We start from the raw sequence: 21,364 nt of genomic DNA on the forward strand, positions 1-21,364 counted from the left end.
AAGCCACCCCACCTGCCTTTTTAGTAGTGGATTTTCAGTGGGCCATGGCTCAGGCCAGTGAGGTGCAGTGGCTGAGTGGTTAAAGTGCTCAGCTACACGCCTGAGGGTGATAGGCTAGAGTGTTGCTTGATCTCACATCGAAAAGCCCCCTCCAGTTCACCAGCTGCAAAATGGATACGGATCCCTTGGGTTAGGGCAGTCAGATGTGATGCTGGCCACATCACTTCCTTGTGTACTGTTGTCTGTGAAAGTGACATGCCTGAACTCTGTCAGCCCAATGAGCTAGCTCTTTGACATTGTAGCCCATAGAATTACTTTGCTAGCTATTATATCCTACTAATCCAGCCAGCCGTATCAAATAATATGTTTCTCTTTCTGAATTAATCCATTTCATATATGATTCTTATATTTTATCAGTATTAATTCCTATGAAATTAGGATGTGTTGAGGCATATGATATGTGTTTCCTAATAATTATACATAGAATAAGTTTTTATGAAATGCAAGAAGCCTACTGGCCTGTATCCACTAAGATCAGCTAAATAGCTAAAAGTATGATCAATTAAGAGTAAGTCAGCATAAAGGCTGGCAACCTTTGGCACAGATAGAAATGGTCCCTGAACTTTGGGGAACCACAAGGAGAAACTACATACAACACTGAACAGGTTTATCCACCATCTGCAACCGGTCGGTAACCGCAGGGTACACCACAAACCTGGAAGTTGCCAAGAAAGCCTAGGTTTTTGAAGTGAGACAATCCTTATTAATATGTAGAGAGTAAGTGTCATAATCCACTAACCTATAGAATAAGGGTACCCATAAATCTCTTAGGGTATGGAAATAAGATTTGGGTATACTAGGTTGGGCCTGAATTGCATAGTCTCAGGATCCTATAAAATACCATGGAAGGATATCTTAGAGAGCTTTTTTCTTTTCTTTGTTCTCGTATATTCTATCTTTTTTATCTACCTATCATTCTATCTTCCATCACACTATCAGCTCAGCTTCTATAGTGTAGTATAACTACTCAGCATTCCTAACTATTGGGGAAGCCAGAACCATCGTGTTATCGGGCATGCCAGGAGTAAGGCTGGTCCTTCACCTCCTATTACTGGGTCCTCAAGGAAGGGTGTGAGTATGTTAGGTGAAGGTACTTATAATAGGAATGTTACCACCAGGAGTTTTGGAATTATTTTACTGTTTTGCAATCATAAATTTCATAGCATTTATTATTCTTTTGTTAATCTCAATAAAGCTTTTATCAATTTGGTATTGTCCTCAGTGTACGTGTTTTTGCCAAGTACCCCGAGAGTCCTCTGCCATCATAGAGCTCTCTGAGTTCTCGGACCTTGGAGTCTCAATTGGACAAGAACCTATAAATTTTCTGGTCAGATGCGATCAGTGGTAAGCCATAGCAACTAACCCATAAAATTCAGGTCAACAACATGCAGCAGGCAATGCATTCCCCCATCCACCCGGTACTTGCCCAGCAGTCTGAAGAGCTGAAGACATCTGCCCTTGAGCTTGATAGACTGAACCCACTGACACCATGGAGAGATATGGAAGCAATTGTAGACTGGAATCCTAAACAAACAGGTTTCAAGATGGAGCTTGATAAGTTTATGTTGGGGTTGCCTATGATAGCAGGGAGCTGTGTAAGCATCCATGGGACAAGAATCCAGGTCTGCAGAACCTGGGCCAGCTCACATTCACTCATCACCACTGGGAGGCCCTGCACAGCCACACCCAGGGAGCACTGTGGAGATTAGGCACTGCAGGAAGTGCCGCCCATAGGGTCCAGAGTGACAGAATCCTTCTGATTGGCCATGCTCACTATTTAACCCTGGAGAGCACCCCAGGAAGTTGGCTGGGCAACCGTGCAGAATTCTGACCTACTGTGACTCCAGACCTGACCTTGCTTTCTGATCTCCGGCCCCAGCCTGACTCTGGCTTCCTGATTCCAGCCTGGTAACTGTCTCTGATCTCCAGTCTCTGACCCCAGCATGACTCTTGCATATTTATCATAGCTACAGCAATTACTCTGATCCCTGCATGTTGGCCTCTGTCTCATGGCTATCCTTGACAGATTGGACTTGATGGCCCAGGAGGTCCCTTCCAGTCCTAAATCCCATATTCTTTTAGTCACCCAGAAATCACCATGGGATTTCTCTTATCAGGCCACGTTCCTGCAGCCCCTGGGTCTGGAGATGATATAAGGGAGGGAGGCAGGGTAAAGGTTGCAGAGGAAGGGGCACGAGATGGCCGCTGGGAATGGTGTGAGCGACACAGTGGAAGGTTTGAAGGACAAAGCATCAAAAAGAAGAGGACACCTGGGGGAACAGGAAATGGGATGTCCTCCCTGCAGCTCCCCTAGTCAATCAGGGGAAAGGGAGGTGCTGACAGCTCTTACTTGGGATAACAGGAAGGCTCTTGATTCTGTGCTGTCTGTGTCCTGCATTGCATCCTCAGTGATAACTCAGCCCTCCCCCACTTTAGGACCCAATGCCAAACCCTCTCTCAGACTCAGCCAAACAGCTGCACCTGGAAGGTGTTTCAATCAACGCTGAATGAGTGTGTTACCTTAGTGCACTGGGGGCTGCGGCTGCCTGCCCATGCCTGGCACACCTACAACTCTTGGCTCATTACTCGTAATGACACGGTCTCTATTCCCCAAGGGGTGATGACAGCACTAGTCGAGGGGTTTACAACTGCTGCCTACTGTGAGATTGTTAGAAGCCAGCCGGAGGGGAATGAGCCACCCACCTGCACTATGTTGTGCATATGCATAATCCTGCCACGTTTTCTCTCTGAACGGTAGGAAGCTTGTTTCAAGTCTGGTGTTTAGAGCAAACGAGACTCACCTGCTCTTTGGGAACCATGAGAAAATGGGACGCATCCATGCTGGTAGCCTACCCACAGCATACACAGGGCAGACAAATGCTACAGGACCTCTATGGGGGGTTCTCTATCATATGGTGTGCTGGGAAAGGGACCCTCCATGGGGGGATGTGATGGTCATTACAACATCTGAAGAAGACCTGTTCAAAGAATTGTATCTATGGTCTTTTTGAAACTGAATGTAGTCCTGATGAAAGGTGCCAGATTGCAATCCCTGGAGAATGACCATCCTTTATTTAGTCACATAGCAGGTACTTCAACCAGAGCTGCAGTGCAACAAGCTTCCCCCACTCCCTCACACATGGCTCTCAACCCTACCTTGAAAGACCATCTCTAAGGAAGTTCAACCTCCACAGCCCAGCCAGTCCTTGCCCGTTCTACTGAGTGCCCACAAGGGAGCCAACTCATGCCAATTACAGGGGTGGGTTTTGGCAGCAATATCCACTAGGAACTGGCCTGCGATCCACCATACAAATTTCACATAGGCCAGTCACCAAAGATAGTAAAAGAGCTTTTCACCACTATTGACCAGACCTGGAGCTGCAAATTCTCTATGTACCATTATCAGTTCCCTGTACCATCCCATTTCCCTTTTCTCTCTTTCTGACTCAGAAAGCCAGACCTTGCTGAAACAGGGGATAAGCCCTAATATTTGGGAATTGAGAGAGGCTTCGGGGTCCTGTTTCCATCTGTATTTACAAGATACAGTCTTGCTTGCACTACTTTGCCAGTACAAGCTGCATTTATACTAGGAGGGTTTGCAGGTATAACTTTTCTAGTGCAGATCTGGTCTAAACCCTTCTGCTTTGTTGCCAGAGAGTGGAGTTGTATACCCTCAAATATAGACACAGAGAGCAAGAGAGCAGGGTATGGAAACTCACACTCAAATGAGATGTGTGTGTGTGCACGCACACATGCATGTAATATCTATATGGGGTCTGTTTGTCTATATATACACACCCCATCACGGCAAATCAACAGAAATGACACAATAGCAAAAAGCAGTAACATTACAAGGTGAAGCCGAAAACCTTGGAGCACATGGTGCTTGACACTGCAGATGCCATCTGGCATTTCAGATGAAGATGGGCCTGAGCTGTAGGCTTTTGGTCTGGGCTTGACCATTCCCAAGGATTCGATGAGTTCAGGTCTGAGGTTTTGGGTTAGCCCCACAGACGATGAGGGCAGCTGCAGACTTCAGATCTGGGACTGGGGATCTAGTGGGTCTATGGCATTTCTATGATAGGAACATCTGGGATGGGATTTCTCACCAGATTGTTCAAAAATATCACTAGTGATTTTGAGTGCCTGAAATTTGGGGCGCTCTGTTTGAAACACCTCCCCTCTGAAAATCAGGTCAGTTTAAAGTGTCTCACGTTGGGCTCCCAAATCACTAGCCAGCTTGGCAAACCTTGATCTTTGATTTCATGTGAACTTCTGACAAATGCTTGGGAGAAGAGCTCTCTGTGTGAAAGATTCGCCATCCCTGACCTCTCCAAATGGAGCTGAGAAAGCTCCCGCTCTAGGACTCCGGTCCTCCAAGGAGTTCTCCAGCAGAAGGCCAGATGTGATATTTCTCATGTGTAAAACAAGCAGAAGAACTGTTCTTGAAAATCAAGATGACGGGGAAAAGAGTGCTCAGGTCTTCTTTACACAGACAGGCCTTGTCCTTTAAATGTGAGGCGCCTGGGAGCAGCGCGTATGAAGCCTGGGTCCATTTCAGGGTGCAGAGATGCTAGCTAGCTGGGAAGAATTATAGTGTGGAGCCGGGGGGGAGGGTAGATGGGCCAGTATCAGGAGTGCTCCAGAGCTGTCACCCTGTGGCAGAGAATTGGGAGCCATACAAAGCTGATGTTAGAGGCTGCAATGGATCTATGACTACCCAGCTGTGAGTGGGGATTGAACTCAGAACTAACCAGCTCAGCTCTTTACCACCTGAGCTGTGGGAGAATCTCCTCTTCCTGCAGTTGGGCCTATGACACCTATTTGAGCAGCCTAGTCATTCTGTCAGGTCGAGGGCAGTGGTGCATATAGACGTTGTTATGTATTTGTACAGCAGCAGCAGGCAGTTTGACAATTCTCAGTGCACTTAGGAAAGGCAGGGTGTGCCACGGTGAACAGTGGTGTGGGCCTGCTGCCTGAGATCATAAGTGGTGTGTGGTTAAGGATGTTTCCCAGCATTGGGTACACACTGTACTCAGGGAAAGGGTGTACGGCTTTATCAAGAAGGAGGAGCCAAAATCACCAGATCCTGTATTCTCTGCTGAATAAACATGATAAACTTTCATTAAAGCTGGACTGAGCTGTAATCCCTGGGCCCTACTGTCTTACTGTCTCTGCTACCCTGCTATGCCCCCCTCCCCCACTGCCTGCTTTTGATTAGTGGAAGATTAGAGGGGATATCCCAGGGTCTGATTCTCCTCCCACTTACACCGGTGCAATCTGGAGTAACTCTGAGGAGCATTACTAATGTAAAACAGGCATCCAAAGCAGAGCCACATCCCTATCTGTGCTACAAAAATAATCATAGTTCAGCGTGGTTGTGTCCAAACTGTATCATGAGGTGCCTGAGTGGGCACAGCAGAAAACCATGTTACAACCCTGGCAGATACCTACATCCAGGTCCTCCGCTGGTGTACATCAGGTGCTACTCTGAGTTACACCAGCTGAGAATCTGGGCCCTAGGTTGAACCATGGTTTTTTCCAGGGTTCCAGTATTGTTTCTTTTCGCTCACTAGCCACAATGAATGATGTTCTACTATCATGGTTTGGCCAACTGTTTATCTATGGGTTTTTCTAGGGTTCAGGGGACTTAGGGGAGAAGAAGGGGGCTCTGAAGCGGAAGGAGACAGCGATATCAAGGCATGTGGGCACTGATAACTTTTTACTGGGGGGGTTGCAGACCAGACAGCGCCAGCTTCTTAGGGGGCACCCAGGCACAGCCAGCCTGTTACAGGGAACTGCGGGTTTCAGAGTAGCAGCCCTGTTAGTCTATAATACACAAAGTAAAACTATTAGAGCCCCAGTAGCTCGCCGTGATCGTATAGTGGTTAGTACTCTGCGTTGTGGCCGCAGCAACCTCGGTTCGAATCCGAGTCACGGCATCGCTTTGATAGCGATATCACGGCATGTGGGCACTGATAACTTTTGGGGGGGAGGGATAGCTCAGTGGTTTGAGCATTGGCCTGCTAAACCCAGGGTTGTGAGTTCAATCCTTGAGGGGGCCATTTAGGGATCAGGGCAAAAATTGGGGATTGGTCCTGCTTTGAGCAGGGGGTTGGACTAGATGACCTCCTGAGGTCCCTTCCAACCCTGATAGTCTGTGATTCTGTGAGAAAAATGAATTGTGGAAAATTAACTAGCAAGTATAATGTCCTTCAAGGATCCCCTCCTTCAACCTGACCAGGATTCTGGAATGAGAAACGAGTAGAAGCAGCCTCTGAAGAGTCCATGCCAGGTCACATGTGCTTGGACTGGCCATTCTTGGGCCAGTGCTTGGCCACTTCCCATTTACCATCATACCCATAGAAAGCTGTTAGCTATTCTTCTATGCAAGAACTTTCTTTCTCTTCTGGTTCATGTATTGTACCCATCAAAGTGGTGCAGAGACCTTCCAGTGCTAACATCTATCATCCGTGATTTTCTTTCTTTCTTTGGAAAAATTGTGTGTGGACTTTTTTTTTAAATTCATTTATATTTATGTCTCTGTTTATTATTTCTATGTTTCATTAGCAGACTCAGGCCCAAGAAAGCATGCAGGGTGAGAGAAGCTGAGATTTCAGGTGGTTCCTGCGGGAGTTGTCTCCTCTACAGTTGAGCTTTGTCCTTGGAGTGGACCATTCTCCTGTGCTCAAGAAGAAGGGATGTAGACAAATGGTCCTTGTCCTAAAGCTTTAGGCAATCTTAAGTATCTTGGGCCCAGAATCACTGAGCACTTGAAGGCAAGAATCAAGACCTTGACATGATATGCTTTAGGAAATAGTAGGCCATGACACCCCCTTCAGGTTCCTGTGGAGGAGAGGAACTAAAAGAGGTGGCTGTGGAGAGGGAGTGCATAAAGGGGTAGGGGAGAAGCAGGTTTCTGGCAGGTTACACCCCTTCCTCGCTGGAGCCCCGCTGCCCCAAGTCTGCAGAGTCAGGGCTTCAAGGTTGCAGAGGGGAGATACTGGGGGGTGAGGAAGAGAAGGCAAGTCCATGAGTTGGAACGTAGTTTCCTTGTGTCTGTGTGGAGTTTTTCTCCTGTCACGCATATTCTGGACTGTTACAAGGGGCTGTGGGCTAGATCCTTATCAGGTGGAGCTATGATGACTTATACCAGCTGAAAATATTGCCTGCTAGTTTGAGGAGCCTTTAGGGTAAACTTGTGGCACATGGTTAGGTTTTTGTCTGCAACCAACAGGGCTAGGAACACCCTACTTTCACTATTAAATGAAAGCTGAGAGTCTCCTGCAATTTTCTTGCGAGCAGCTGAGCGCCACTAACTCGCTCTGCTCTGGCCCGTCCGTCCCTCTGTGTCTAACCATCTGGAAGAAGGTCATGCGAGGCTGCGGTGCTATATCAAGCCAGACATGACTGCATGTGGAGCTGGCCGATAAGAGCATAATTCCTCTTTTGGACCCACTCTGGTCTGTTCTGTCAAGGTGGTGAGCCAGATCGGGCACACCTGGGACCACCGCACAGCCGATCCGTTGGCCCCTCTCCCTGGCTGCAAGGCCCAAGCTTCAGTGTGCACATCTGCTTCAAACTGCTGAGTCATGCCAGCTGGCGGGGGGGGGGGGGGGGGGGGAGGGGAGGCGAGGAGGGTGTGTGAGCAATGGAAACCCTGCCCAGACACGTACTTGTGTGTGTCTCTCTCTCTCTCTCTCTCTCTCTCTTCAGGGAGGGGTGGCTGGGAGGAACATGATGGGAGGTTTCCTCTGAGCATGCCCTGGCCAGGAGAGGGATAAGGCAACTGATATCCTGATGCAGCGGCTAACTGCACTGCACTGGAGTGTGCACATCAAACCTCACCCATCCCCTCCATGGCACGCTGGGCTCTTCCCAGCCAGAGGCTAGTTGCCTATCTGGACCAGCTCTGTCAGTGTGGCTGCTACGGTCTCATATAGTTTGCTGTGACTAGCTGTAAGCAGCCGTGTTTTCAAGCCTACCCACCTGCCAGCAGATGGGAGAGGTGTTGGGTTTCACAGGTGCCCTGAGATAAAGGAAAGGGCTGCGATGAAGCAAAGAGGGTTAAGCTAGCAGCAGCTGCCCGTCATGCCTTGGGTGATGCGTCATTTCTGCTAAAGGGCATGGGGGAGGCAGCATTCTTGTCAGAAGCAGAAACATCTGCCCCAGCACAGCTGTCTTTGTCTATGGGGCTCAGCAGGGACTGGGAGTGGGGTGCTGTAGTCAGGTTTGCGATGGGCCTGATCTGAAATCCTGGATCTGAGCTCGGGACACTGGGATCTGGATTTGTGTCCACTCTCATCTCTACTTAGCTTCATGCAGCTCCCCTTAGGAAGAGTGGAAAAGCAGGAGCAGACATGACATAGGGGTCAGACTCTTGGGTCCATGCTATGCCTGACGGCTGACAAGTCAGATGCCAACTGCTTCAAGTGGGACAGGCTGCCAGACAGCAGGGCTCTTCCAGGAGGGCTGCAGGGAAGCGCCAGGCCCCTCTGTCCCACGTGGCACCACCTGATGACACATATGTTGTTTCAATGTCGTGACACAGTGATGCAATGTCACCCAAATGTAAAGGAGACTCTGTGTTGTTGGGAGCCAGCCTTGCTGTGCTGGGGTTCAGTCTGGGATTGCGATTGCATCCATAGCGGGGCCGCTGGGTCAGCTCCAACATTAAGTCCCCAAACACCCTTACTTGACTCCTCTCCTCCTGTGGTTGCTCTGCTGCAGTTATTTCCTCTCCCTCCACTCAGCTAGTTCCTTGACCTTATGGTAATGGGGCCTCCAATGGGCTGTAAATAAAGCAGCATTTGATACCTTTCAAGGCACTCTGTACCATAGCGCTGCTGGATGGGTTCAAGTACCGAGAGGCTGTCTGCTTTAGACAGCCTTCCCCGCCCCTGCTGACTCTCCACAGCCTTGACCTCCCACTGGGGCCATGCATGGACAGGTAATAGGCAGCAGTGGGAATTATATCTCCAGCTCTCCCAGCCCACCCTCTCCTTCTCCCTAGGTGGTTGCCCTTCCTGTCCCATGACACTTGGATGAGCTGCTCTTCGGAGGGTGGAAGCTACAAGCCTCCTTATAATCATGGTTCATAATTGAACATGGAAGATTTGTGAGTGCATTCGCACACTTTGTGGGAGCAAAGGATTTGCAATTGCTGGCAGTGCAAGGCAGTAAGTATGCATGCAAATCAGGTGGGTAAACGAGCATGCATTTGTGCACCTTCACTGCTGCAAATCACATCTCATTTATCAAGCCAACTTCTTTATTATGGTTTGCATTACAGTGGCATGTGGAGGTCCCGACCGAGATCAAGGCCCCGGCGTACTAGGTGCTGTACAGACACAAACACAAGTTACTGGGTTCTGTGCATGGGTAACCCTGTAAAATTCTCTGGCCTGTGTTATGCAGGGGGTCAGGCAAGATGATCTAAGGGTCCCTGCTGGACTTCAAATCTGCGAATCTGTGAAAAAGTCACATCTGTTCTCTGTGCCTCTTTTTCCCTCTCTCTAAAATGGGGATAATGAAGCTGACTTGGCTCTCAGGTGGGCAAAAGCACTATAAGGTCCTGGGGTGTCAGCATTAACAATGATCTATTAATTATTATTATCATAATTGTTAGAGAAGCGGGGTGAGAGAGAGTGACTAGGAAAAAGCTCACTCAGATCAGGCATTGCCTCTGCAGGATTATCTGAGGAGCTACTTACTTGGCAGCTAGTTGGGCACTTTTAGGACGAGAGCTATGTCTGCCCTTATTTGGCCACTTGTGTGTTCAGTTGCCCAATTTGTGTGCACGACTGGAGTGATTAACTGCACTAATACAGTCACAAAATTGTGCCTCTGAGGTATTTAAAAATATGGTCCTTGAGTGTGATTGTTAGGCTCCAGAGTCAATACCCATTTAGATGGGTACAGTAGTTTGCACTTACTCATTCATGCTAAGGCCTTGTCTGTGGTAGCAAACTTGCATCAGTGGAATTGAGTGGTTCTAAAATCTGTTTCAATTGCATTTAAACACACAATAAACTAAACGAATATAAGCTTGATTCAATCCGGTGTTTGCATTGGTGTAGCTAGATTAATTTCAGATTGATTATTTACAAGTTATCTAATATAGACAAGCCCTAAAACTATTCTACATTAGAATTATGCTTGGAAGTTTTTCTTACCTATTGTAGGAGAGAGGGAGAAAAAGAAAAAGAAAGAAAGAGAAAAAAAGCTTAGATTCTGCAGCAGACTCAGTCATGGGGTTGGCAAACAAATCCCACATACAGGATCTTCCACATGTCACACTCTTTTCCAAGTGAACCACTTGGCTACCACTCCTCAGCTTCTCTGTGTTGGTCCCTGTAGTGGGATGGCCACCCCGCTCCAGCCCTGAAGAGGTTAAAACAGCGGTGGGAGAGGGCTGCCCGGGGGAGCCAATAGTAAAAGCAGCCCTGGAGAGGGCTGTGGCTGGGAAAAGGAGTGAAAGCACCTGAATAGATGACCAGAAGTGTGGCCAGCTCAATTAGTGCTCAGCTGGCCCTGATAAGAGGGCTGGGGGGCAGGAGCTGAAGGAGTCTTACTCTAGCCCTGGAAGGGCAAGGGCTAGGGCTAGCTGCCTGGGAGCAAGGTACCTGGAGCAGAGCAGAGCAGAGCAGAGCTGAGCTGAGCTGAGCTGGGGAAGGGCAAAGGCAAAGGGAGCTGGGGAGCTCTAGCCTGGTAAACCTGCAGGCTGCACACCTTGCTGAAGGCCTATACAGGTACTGGGATTGCAGGGGTGCAGCCCGGCGTTAGGCAGGGGCAGCTGGTCTAATCTCCTTGCCAGTGATGAGTGGCCATTACACTGCAGTCTGCCCCAGTGAGCGGGGGCTAGATGATGACTGGAGTAGCCACTGAGGCAAGGTAGGTTTAGAGGATAGGGGGTTCCCCTGGGAGGGGAGACCCAGAGCATAGTGGGGTACTGCAGGGGCAGAACCCCTAGGGAAAAGGCACCAGGGTCTGGGAGGGACACAGGGCCATTGGCAGGTGAGACCCTGGCCTGCAGAGGGTGCTCTGAAGGCTGGAAAGTGCTAATTCCCAGACAACCAGCAAGAGGCACCTCACTAGTGAGTCTCGCCTCGCTATGGTCCCTGCCAGCTATGTGCCAGGAAGTAGCACTGCTTTCCTTCCAGTTAAAGTGCAAAGGGCTGTCAAAGTCCTGATTCATGATCCTTCCTAACGGCCAGATTGTGGCTTTGGCTTCACTGCTTTAAAAAAAAAAAAAAAAAAAAATGGTGTTTTTACCATCTGGTAATTCCCGCTCTTTAGCTCGCTGTAAAACCCTAGTGGAGAGAAGGCGCTGGAGTTTCCCCATGAAGTAGAGTAGGTAAGATCAGTGTTAGCCTTGCCTCGTTACCTCCCACCTACAGGTGCCTTGTCTCCACTAGGATTTTACAGGGCAATAACTGTCATGCGTTAGTTATCTCACTGTAAGCCCCGCCACAGCCCACATTGGCAGTGAGGACACGGTGTGTGACTGACAGCAATAGCTTGGTCAGTGCTGCTAGGTTCTAGAGCTTTCAGACTGCCTGACAGTTTGCAACTGAATTTTGCTTTACCACTTCTTTTTTTTTTTTTAAATAATGGAGAGTTTATTGCACAATCCCTTTGTTTTCAGGGGTTTTGTAATGGTAATTTTTGGAAGAATTTCTTAGGCCGAAGCCTCTGAGCCTATTCTAGGTGCAGCCAAGCCAGGTCATATTATAGCAGTAGGCCATATTTTTATGCAGGTGGGATGGGAGGAATTGGCAGAGAAACAGATTGATAGGAACATAGGAATGGCTGTAGTAGATCAGATCAGTCTCCATCCAGAGCAGTATCCCATCTCTGATAGTCCAGGACCAGCTACGTCAGAGGAAAGTACAAGGAACTCTATGATGCACAATTATGGAACAACTTTTCCATAAGGACACTTATTCCTAACTTCAAGCAGGAAGCGGTTGGCTCAAGCATGATGGTTTATATCCCTTGTGAATTTTATATCCTGTCTAATGTCATGGGGTGTGTTCTCATCACTTATCTAAACACGTGATCTTTTCTGGAACTCTGCGATGGTTTCTTCCTTAACACTTTATTGTGGCAGTGAGCTCCACAAGTTCAATATGAGTTATATAAAAGAGTACTCATGTGTTTACCAGTAACTGTAGGAGGCTATGAATTTAGCCTAAGTGAGAGGCACAAGAAAGACGACCAAAATCAACCCTTGGGGGAGAACAGGCAAAACAACAGTGGCTCAGCCTTCCTTCACAGCTCCCAATGAGGTGCCTCAGGCTTGTATTGAATGAACTATCTCCAAAGGGGAAACAATGGTTCAGTCTTAAGGCTCCTTCAGTCCTTGGTTTGTAGTTTCTGTGATGGGGATAAAGACGAAAAATCATTTCATACAGGCCAGCGAATGGCTCTTAGATGGTAAAGGCTCTTGATCACAACTGGATTCAAACTGGTGAGAAGGGACCACTGTGGTCATCTAGTCTGACCTCCCACATAACACGGGCCAGAGAACATAGAATATCAGGGTTGGAAGGGACCTCAAGAGGTCATGTAGTCCAACCCCCTGCTCAAAGCAGGACCAATCCCCAACTAAATCAACCCAGCCAGGGCTTTGTCAAGCCTGACCTTGAAAACCTCTAAGGACAGACATTACCCGAATTAACTCCTGTTTGAACTGGGGGCAGGCTTTTAGAAAAAAAATCCAATCTTGATTTTAAAACTTCCAGTGATGGAGAATCCACCACTAACCTCTGGTAAGTTTTCCCAATGGTTAATTACTCTCACTTTTCAAAGTTTTTGCTTTGTTTCAAGTCTGAATGTGTCTAGCTTCAACTTTCAGCTGTTGGGTCTTGGTAAACCTTTCTCTGCTAGACTGAAGAGCCCTCTATATCACATTTCTGATCCCCATTGTAACAGAGGGGGTGTTGGGCCAGTCAGCCCTGTTCAATGAGCCCCACCCTGCTGTACCCATGCAACATGCGGAGCTTAAAAAGAGGAAAGCCCAGAAGTTGAGGATTGGGGGGCCCTGGCAATGCAGGGCAAGAAGCTGGGCTTCAGCTAGAAATTGGCTGAAATTGGCCCTTGGAAGGAGGCTAGAGCTGACCTGGCTGGCTGAGTTGATTGGTGCCCAGGAGCTGGTGAGTTGACAGTGAGATAATCTATTGGTGCTGGAAGCTTGCCTGTAAGGAAGGGGGCTGAAGGCTGACACCCGCAGGACTGAAGATTTTGTTTTGATGTTCTTGGACTGGGACCTCTGTTAACCTGGAAGGGGTGTTGTGCTCTGAAATGACTTGGCTGCCGAGCCAAGTCATATCTATGGCTGGAGTGGGCTGAAGAATGAGGTGGGGAAATTTGAGGTGGACATGCTGCAGTGCTGGGCCTTGCTGTGAGGGGGTTCTCTGGGATGGTGAGTCTTGAACGCTCACGTACATGGGCAGCCGGTGATCCAGCCATTGGGGGAGGCTGGCCCCTCCCCTTGTGCCCAAGGCCCCACCCCTCCCCTCCTGCCCCCCTCCTTCCCTTGCAGGAGCCCAGAGCATCCCCACCGTGGCCTGGGCCCCAGTGGCCAGGGGATGAGGCCCCAGCCCTGGTACTCCCGACGGCAGTGCCACAAGCCCCAGTGCTCTGGGCGGTGCGGCTGCAGCACCAGCCACCCTGAGTCCCACCAGGAGGCAGGCCAGCCTGCCTGAGCCAGCTGGGGTGCTGGGAATCGCAGAGAGGGGGCCTGGCCTGGGTAGGGCCACTCTAGGCTGTTTGGGGAGGCACAGCCTACCCCTGCCTACAATACCCAACACCCAGGCACACGTAGATACTGAGAGACTGACCAAACCTTCCCTTTAGTCTTCCATCAGACTCCCGAAGCTCAGTCTCGTCGTACCTACGTGGGTGTTCAAGACCCGCTTTTGTGAATGGGGCTGCATGATATGAGCCTCCTGAGAGGGACAGCAGTGGTTCAGTACCTACTATAACTGGTCAAAATTAAAATAGCTATTCATCAAAATCTAGAGTTTTCATGGGAAAATTAATTGATTCAAATTTCTAAAAAAACCCCAAACCTGGCTCTTTTAACCACAAATGGTTTTTTAACTGAAAATTTTTCTAAAACTGAAAGTTTGGTTTTCAGTTTCTTTTGTTGTTGGAAAAGCTGGAATTTTCATGGTGAATATTTATGAAAATGCAGAAAACATCTCCCACCCCGCCAAAAAAAATCACCTGAAATGTTTTTCTCCCAGGTCTACTAGTTATGACAAGGTGTGTGATTTGGGGGTGAGCATCCGTTCCTCTTGTTTCCTTTAGGGCTCCTGCCTTGCCTGCTTTACCTGATTTCTTTCTTTCTTCCTTCCTCCCTCCATACGTGCTCTTCCTGGGGTGAGATAAAGACTCCAGCTCTGAACCCAGTGGGGAGAGTTCTGATTTCCCACTAGCTGGCCATGTGTCTTCTGACCAGCCTTGCATGGAGAAGAGAACTTTGGCCTCTTGTCAGATAGTGATGTGACAGTCATAGCTGTACTTCTAAAGCATCATTCCCTCACTCTCTTTCTGCCAAGGCACGCGGTGCTGTGCACAAAAGGGGAAACCATCCTATTGGAGAGGGAAATGAGTGAACTTGCCTTTATTGTCCTCAGGTGCTGGGGGGAGCAGCAAGGCTGCACTGGCCTGCCCAGATGGAACAAACACCTCGACCTGGGTACCTTATCACTGCATTGCCATCAATATGTCTAGTGTATCATAACTTCCCCACCAGCTTCCCTGCACACTATTATTATTGCTAGTTAAATAATAGTGGAACCTGTGGGGTGAGATCCCCACCTTTGCTCTGGATCCTTTATACCAGTTAAAAGAGCAGTGGAAAAGGGACTCTAAAAGCCCTGGATCTGGTCAGGAGAAGACTTCCCTTCAGTGCAAGCACTGTGGAGGACAGCTGTACGTATAAGGATGCCCTTGCAAGTGCAGGCATGGGGGAGGGGCAAACTTTTTGGCCCAAGGGCCACATCTGGGTATGGAAATTGTATGGCGGGCCATGAATACTCATGAAATTGGGGGTTGGGGTGCGGTGGAGGGGGTGTGAGGGCTCCAGCTTGGGGTGCAGGCTCTGGGGAGGGTCCAGAAATGAGGAGTTCAGTGTGCGGGAAGGGGCTCCGGGCTGGGGCCACTGCAGCTCTTATGCAGAGGAACAGCCAGGCAGCTCTGCATGCTGCCCTGTCTGCAGGCACCGCCCCTGCAGCTCCCGTTAGCCATGGTTCCTGGCTAATGGGAGCTGCGGGGGCGGTGCTTGGGGTGGGGGCGGCGTGTGGAGCCCCTTAGCTGCCCCTATGTGTAGGAGCCGGAGGGGGGAAATGCCACTGCTTCCAGGAGCTACACGGAGCGGGGAAAGCCCTTGACCCTGCTCCCTGGCAGGAGCTCAAGGGCTGGAGTAAAATGTCTGAAGGGCCAGATGCAGCCCCTAGGCTGTAGTTTGCCCACCCCGTGTTAGGGACTGGGCTGGGGCATGGGGCCACAGAATGCAGTGATGCTGAGATTCTGGGCAGCGCTGTGGCCGCTAGCACAGCCTGGGGAGGATGCAAAACTCAGACAGGTCCCCAGTGGAGCTATGCCAAAGACTTCGGAGTAACCCATGCTCAGAAAGGCACAAAAGTGGCTTGCAGCCACTCTAGCCTCCCCTTCTCTTGGGTTGCAAATTCTGTGCTGCTTCTGGGAGGCAGCAGCAAAGATCACCCCTGTGGTCTATTACTGGCGCTGCTACTAGTCTGTGGCGTGAGGTTGGGCAAGTCACATCACACTGTATGCCTCAGTTTCCCCTAACAGTCTTTCAGGACAAGTTGCCTGAAAATCCTAGACAGCTGGGAGAGATAAGATTAGTTCTCTTATCTGTGCAGTAAAAAGAATAAGGCTGGTTGTAAATTGGACAGCTGTCGGCAAACTTTCAGGGGATTCCCAGAATCTGAGACATTTGAGGAAGCCGTTTGACTATAAAAATGACAATGTTTGCAGTTTCATGTCCTGTTTATAATAAACTTCTTCCGAGACACTTCTCAATGACACGGGTTCTCAAAGAGTTTATTGACACTTTGAGAGTCAAGCTGAATGAGGTAATATCTTTTATTGTCACTTACAGGTGACCTGTGTGCAGGAAAACTGTGCTTTCTCTTGCTGATTTTGATGATTAAACAAGTCTCAAAGGGTGCTTTGCTCTTTTTACATTAGGAAATAGAGGTTAGCAAGACCCCATTACTAAAGACTCTAGACAATAGCAAAACTAGTAAGAATATCTCACAGATGCTAACCAAACGAAACCTGATTGAGCGAAGTGCTTTGAATTCAGACTTCAAGCATTGTTCTTTTGTTTGTTTTTTGAAAATGCTTATTAAACTCAAATGCCTAAGAACAGCTGTAAGACTAGCTCTCTGTTAGGGATTCAATATCCCTGCCTCTTCCATCAAGAATATAAGAACGGCCATACTGGGTCAGACCAAAGGTCCACCTAGCCCAGCGTCCTGTCTTCTGACAGTGGCCAATGCCAGGTGCTCCAGAGGGAATGAACAGAACAGGTGATCACCAAGTGATCTATCCCCTCTCGTCCATTCCCAGTTTCTGGCAAACAGAGGCTAGGGACACCATCCCTGCCCATCCTGGCTAATAGCCATTGATGGACCTATCTTCCATGAACTTACCTCGTTCTTTTTTGACACATGTTATAGTCTTGGCCTTCACAACAGCCTTTGGCAAAGAGTTCCACAGGTTGACTATGCATTGTGTGAAGAAATACTTCCTTTTGTTGGTTTTTTAAACCTGCTGCCTATTAATGTCATTTGGTGACTTCTCAAGGGCTGAGAAGTCTGTCGTCTTCCCTGAATCTCCAAGGAGGCCTTTAGCAAACCCCTTTTTATAAGGGGGGGGGGGGGAAACAGGCTTTTTGAATACATCACAAAGCACTAAAAAAGGAGGCACTTTTTGTTTCCCCACCGAGGTCACTTTTGAAGTGCGAAACGACACTTAGGTCTGATTTTTATTGATGGTTTTGGAGCTAGATGCCCCACACCCTGGGCTGCTGGAACCATTGATCGGCAAGCCATACAACGAGAAATGCAGAGCGCTGCCTCTGCAGCCAGTCTGCACTGTGCCATCCACTCTCTGTGCAGGGGGTTGAGGGCATGGCTGCTCTTTATGTGATTTAACAAGCTGGAATAGCTTTTTCCTTGGGGGAGCTAGCATTTCAGCAGGATTGCCTCATCCCTGGGAGCTTGTTAGCTCACTGGGAGGGGACCTGGCTTTCTTCTCATTTGAGTCTGCCCTGCCAGCACGGCTATAAGGGCTTGACAACTCTGTTTCGGTACCTCTGTGTTCTGAAACCGCTCAGCGCCTCTCTAGCATCTATGGATCATGCTCTCTGCAGCCCGGCCACAGCTCCCCACATCCACATCCCCACTGCTGCTTCAATCAGAAACTACTGCATTCTGGCACCTAGTCTCTGAAACCTTCCTCCCAGGGTCCCTCCTCCCCCAGAGCCAAGGCAGCATTTGCTGGCACCGTCCTGGTGCCATGGGCTGGGGTTACATGGCAATGGGTTAATGGGGAATAGCAGATCTGACAAGTGAAAGGAAAGCTGCATGGATTAACGGTCAAGCTTCTTGTCCAGGGATCTGATCCAGAACCCAATGAAATCAACAGGAGTCTCTCCACAGAGTTCAGTGGATTTTGGATCAGAACCTGAATGCTAAGGGCACCCATAGCACACCATACGCAGAATGCCAAATGCTGCATGTAGCTGCAGTGGTGGAAATCCATTGAAGTTGGTGGGTTTACTCTGGATTTGCATGAATAACTGAGATCAAGGGTTCAGATCCTCGGCTGGTGCTAATTTACATCACCTTAGGCTCTGCTCCCAGAAGTGTATTAGGGTAATAGAGGGTGGATGTAAGATGCTGGTCACAAAAAAGGGCTGGTAATGAGGAAGACCCTCTGTTCAAATGCCTGGCTGAACTACTCCCTCACCATGTGACCTAGGGTGTAGTGATGCTTGGTCTCCTCAGCCATGCAGGGAGAAAGCTGGGGACAAGAAGCTGTCAGTCACTGACACTCCCAATCACTGTCTGCACTGAGCTTTCCTGTGTGCATAAACTACAAACAATAACCAGCCAAACAAAGCGTGCTTGGCTTCTGAGAGGCACACGAGGCATGAGCAAATTGAAAGGGGGGGACATTACTTGGCCTCCCCAAGGAGGGATTGGGTAACTGCACTGCCAACCCCAGAGACACGACACTGACAGGAGCGTGTAGCATTGTGGTGGTTTGTAACACAGTTGCTGATAAGATTCAGGAGGTTTCATGCCTGGATGCAGTTGGGGGGCATGTTTGTTCCTTGTCGGGTCTTTGAATGACAGATTCTTGGAGTAGTGACCCTTCCCCAGAGGTAGATGCTCCACCAGCCCAGGCATGTCTCTGCTGCACTTTAGTGCCATTAATATGCCAAGGAAAAGTCACCAATTGCGACCAATGAGAGGTCAGTAAGCGGCCTCTCCAGGACCAATAGGTGTTCAGAAAGGGCCTGATCTAAAGCCCATCAAATTCAATCAGTCTTTCTACTGACTCTGATGGGCTTTGGTGTCAGGGCCCATGCTACTAGCGCCTAACACTGAACTCCTGAGATCTCCCCTCCAGGTAATCGTACCAACGTTGAACTCCGAGAGCTCTCCCTGACACCAGGATAATGGTGCCACTGGGAGTTCGTTAAGCACCCTCACCCAGCACAGGGACTCCAGTAAGGGGAGACTGAGGAGAACATTGTCCCATCTTGCTCCCCTTCACAGCAAGTGGGCTGATGGGGCACATATGTTGTAGCTTTGATCTTCCCTTTCTTCTTCCCTGGGCTCTACGTTTCTTTCTTTCTTTCTCCATTCTGTTCCCTACACCCTGCCGCCTACATTCTCCTTCCTAACTCTCCCTCCCCTTGCTGATGTGTTTTCACCAGCACTCAAGAATGATGCAAGAAAGCCAGGACAGGCTGAGCTTGGGGAGTATGCACACTGTAAATTAAGACCATCTGTATATCTCTTATTCCAATTAACTCAATAATTAGCACCTCATCAAGGACATTGTCTGCCTGAAAGCATCTCCCCAAGGCCCTGCTCTCAGAGGCATCCAGCTTGGAGGCACTAACTAGCCTGGAAAATGATCTGCTAGCATGAGTCTGGCCAGGAACTGGGTGGTCACCCCATTGGGCTGGGAATGGCTGGGTAGGGCAAGTGTTATTCATGGGTGATCATGCCCTGACGCAGTGATATGCTCAAAGTTATTAGGCCAAATTCTTTAATGTAACTCCATTTAAGTTAGTGGGTTTACACCCGTGAGGAATTTGACCCATAACATTTACACTGGTATTTTAAAGGCACAATTGTTCGATCATGTGAAAAGAAACAGTTTCAGGTAGGCTATAATTTTAACAAAAATGCATATAATTTGCAAGCTGAAAAGCACTGATGTTCTGGCCACGGGCTGGGAGTGTAACATGATCATGTGGCTGCACAAATTGCTGCATCATTGGAATTATTCGTAAATTGCGGCAGATCCCTGCTCAGGGCTCAAAACCTCATTTAAAAAAGGAGGGGGAGGGGGGGAAGCCAGTTCCCCTGACTTTATATCAGTGGAGGTTCTCTAGTCTTCAGAGCTGTGAAGAGAACCTTCAAAATGTGAAATCAGTGCAAACTATGCCTGAATCTGCAGATGGTTTGAAACAATAGCGGGCAGAGGTGTGAACTGACCCACATTGACCTCAGAGGAGTGTGAATGCTGAAACCCAATTAAATGTATATGTAACCATATCTCCGCTGAAGAGTTTAGCAGAAATATCCAGCTGGACGATGAAAGGACTGCAGTAAAACGCTTCAGGGCTGCAGTAACCTTCTTCTTCCTGTCCCATCTTGGAGCAAGAAATTGTGGCTCTGGGTTACAACACCAGAGCTGGCTAAAAAATTAGGAGAAATTTTCACAAACATTTGTTTGTTGATGAAACTGAAAAGAAGAAAAAAAACCTGTCAAAAATCCAGTCTGAGAATTCCATGCCTCGTGGGAGTCTGGCTAGGCCGGCTCCGCCCATGCCCATCCCCTTCTACAGGGCTACAGCCACAACCTAGCACATCTTTGGGATGTGCACACACTGAATACCTGCTGCTGCTCTGAATACTTACAGTAATATAGCCCTGGCCTGCTGAGCGAAGGCTATGCACCTATTTGCAAATATAGTCAAGTACCTCTTTTTTTTTTTTCCCATGATTGAAACAGCTCTAATTTTACCTTAGTCTTTCTGCTGTACTGTACCCCCACCCCAATATCAGCCACAGGACCTCTGAAAAGGGGGCTAAATCTTCAGATGATGTAAACCCAAATTCATCTCTTTGTGTCTGCAAATCGAGACTGGGTGCTTCTATGGCAGAGCTGCTTAGTCAAACCCTAGTTGTTGGGCTGAAAACAGGAGTCCATGGATGGAGTTCCCTGGCCTGTGTTATACAGAAGGTAGGATTAAATAATCTAATGATCCCTTCTGACTTTAAAATCCACGAATAAATTGGCATCTAGCCCAAGGAAATGATTAAGGCTTTGTCTTCTCTGCCACAAAAGTGATTGGTTTTGGTTTAGGGTTGGATAACTAATGGCCATAGTTATCTCACTGTAAAATGCTAATCCTGTAGCATTTACCAGGAGGTAGCTAGATTAGGTTAACACTTTGGTCAAATAACCAACTCAGCAGATTTCAGAGTAGCAGCCCTGTTAGTCTGTGTCCACAAAAAGAACAGGAGTTCTTGTGGCACCTTAGAGACTAACAAATGTATTTGAGCATAAGCTTTCATGGGCTACAGCCCACTTCATCGGATGCATATAGTAAGGAGAGAGAATGGAGAGAATGGAGCATATAGTAAGGAGAAAGAAAAGGAGGACTTGTGGCACCTTAGAGACTAACCAATTTATTAGAGCATTCAATATATATATATATATATATATATATATATATATATATATATATAGATAATAGAGCATTCAATATAGATTCAATATGAGTTTAAGACAATCAGTCAGTACTTAATACAGCACTATACAGAATATAGAAAGAAAAATATACATTAACAACAACCCTCTGTAAGTGATGCGCTGGTGGCAGCTTGTCCACTTCCACCAAACTTCTCAAAATTCATTCCTTCATATACTGGTTTAGAACACAGAAAATTCTTTGTCATTCTTTGATTCTATTTTGAATCTATAAGCCAATGACATTTGTAACTGATTTATCACT

This window comes from Lepidochelys olivacea, assembly GCF_965140295.1.
Source record: "Lepidochelys olivacea isolate rLepOli2 genome assembly, chromosome: 10".
NCBI lineage: Eukaryota > Metazoa > Chordata > Testudines > Cheloniidae > Lepidochelys > Lepidochelys olivacea.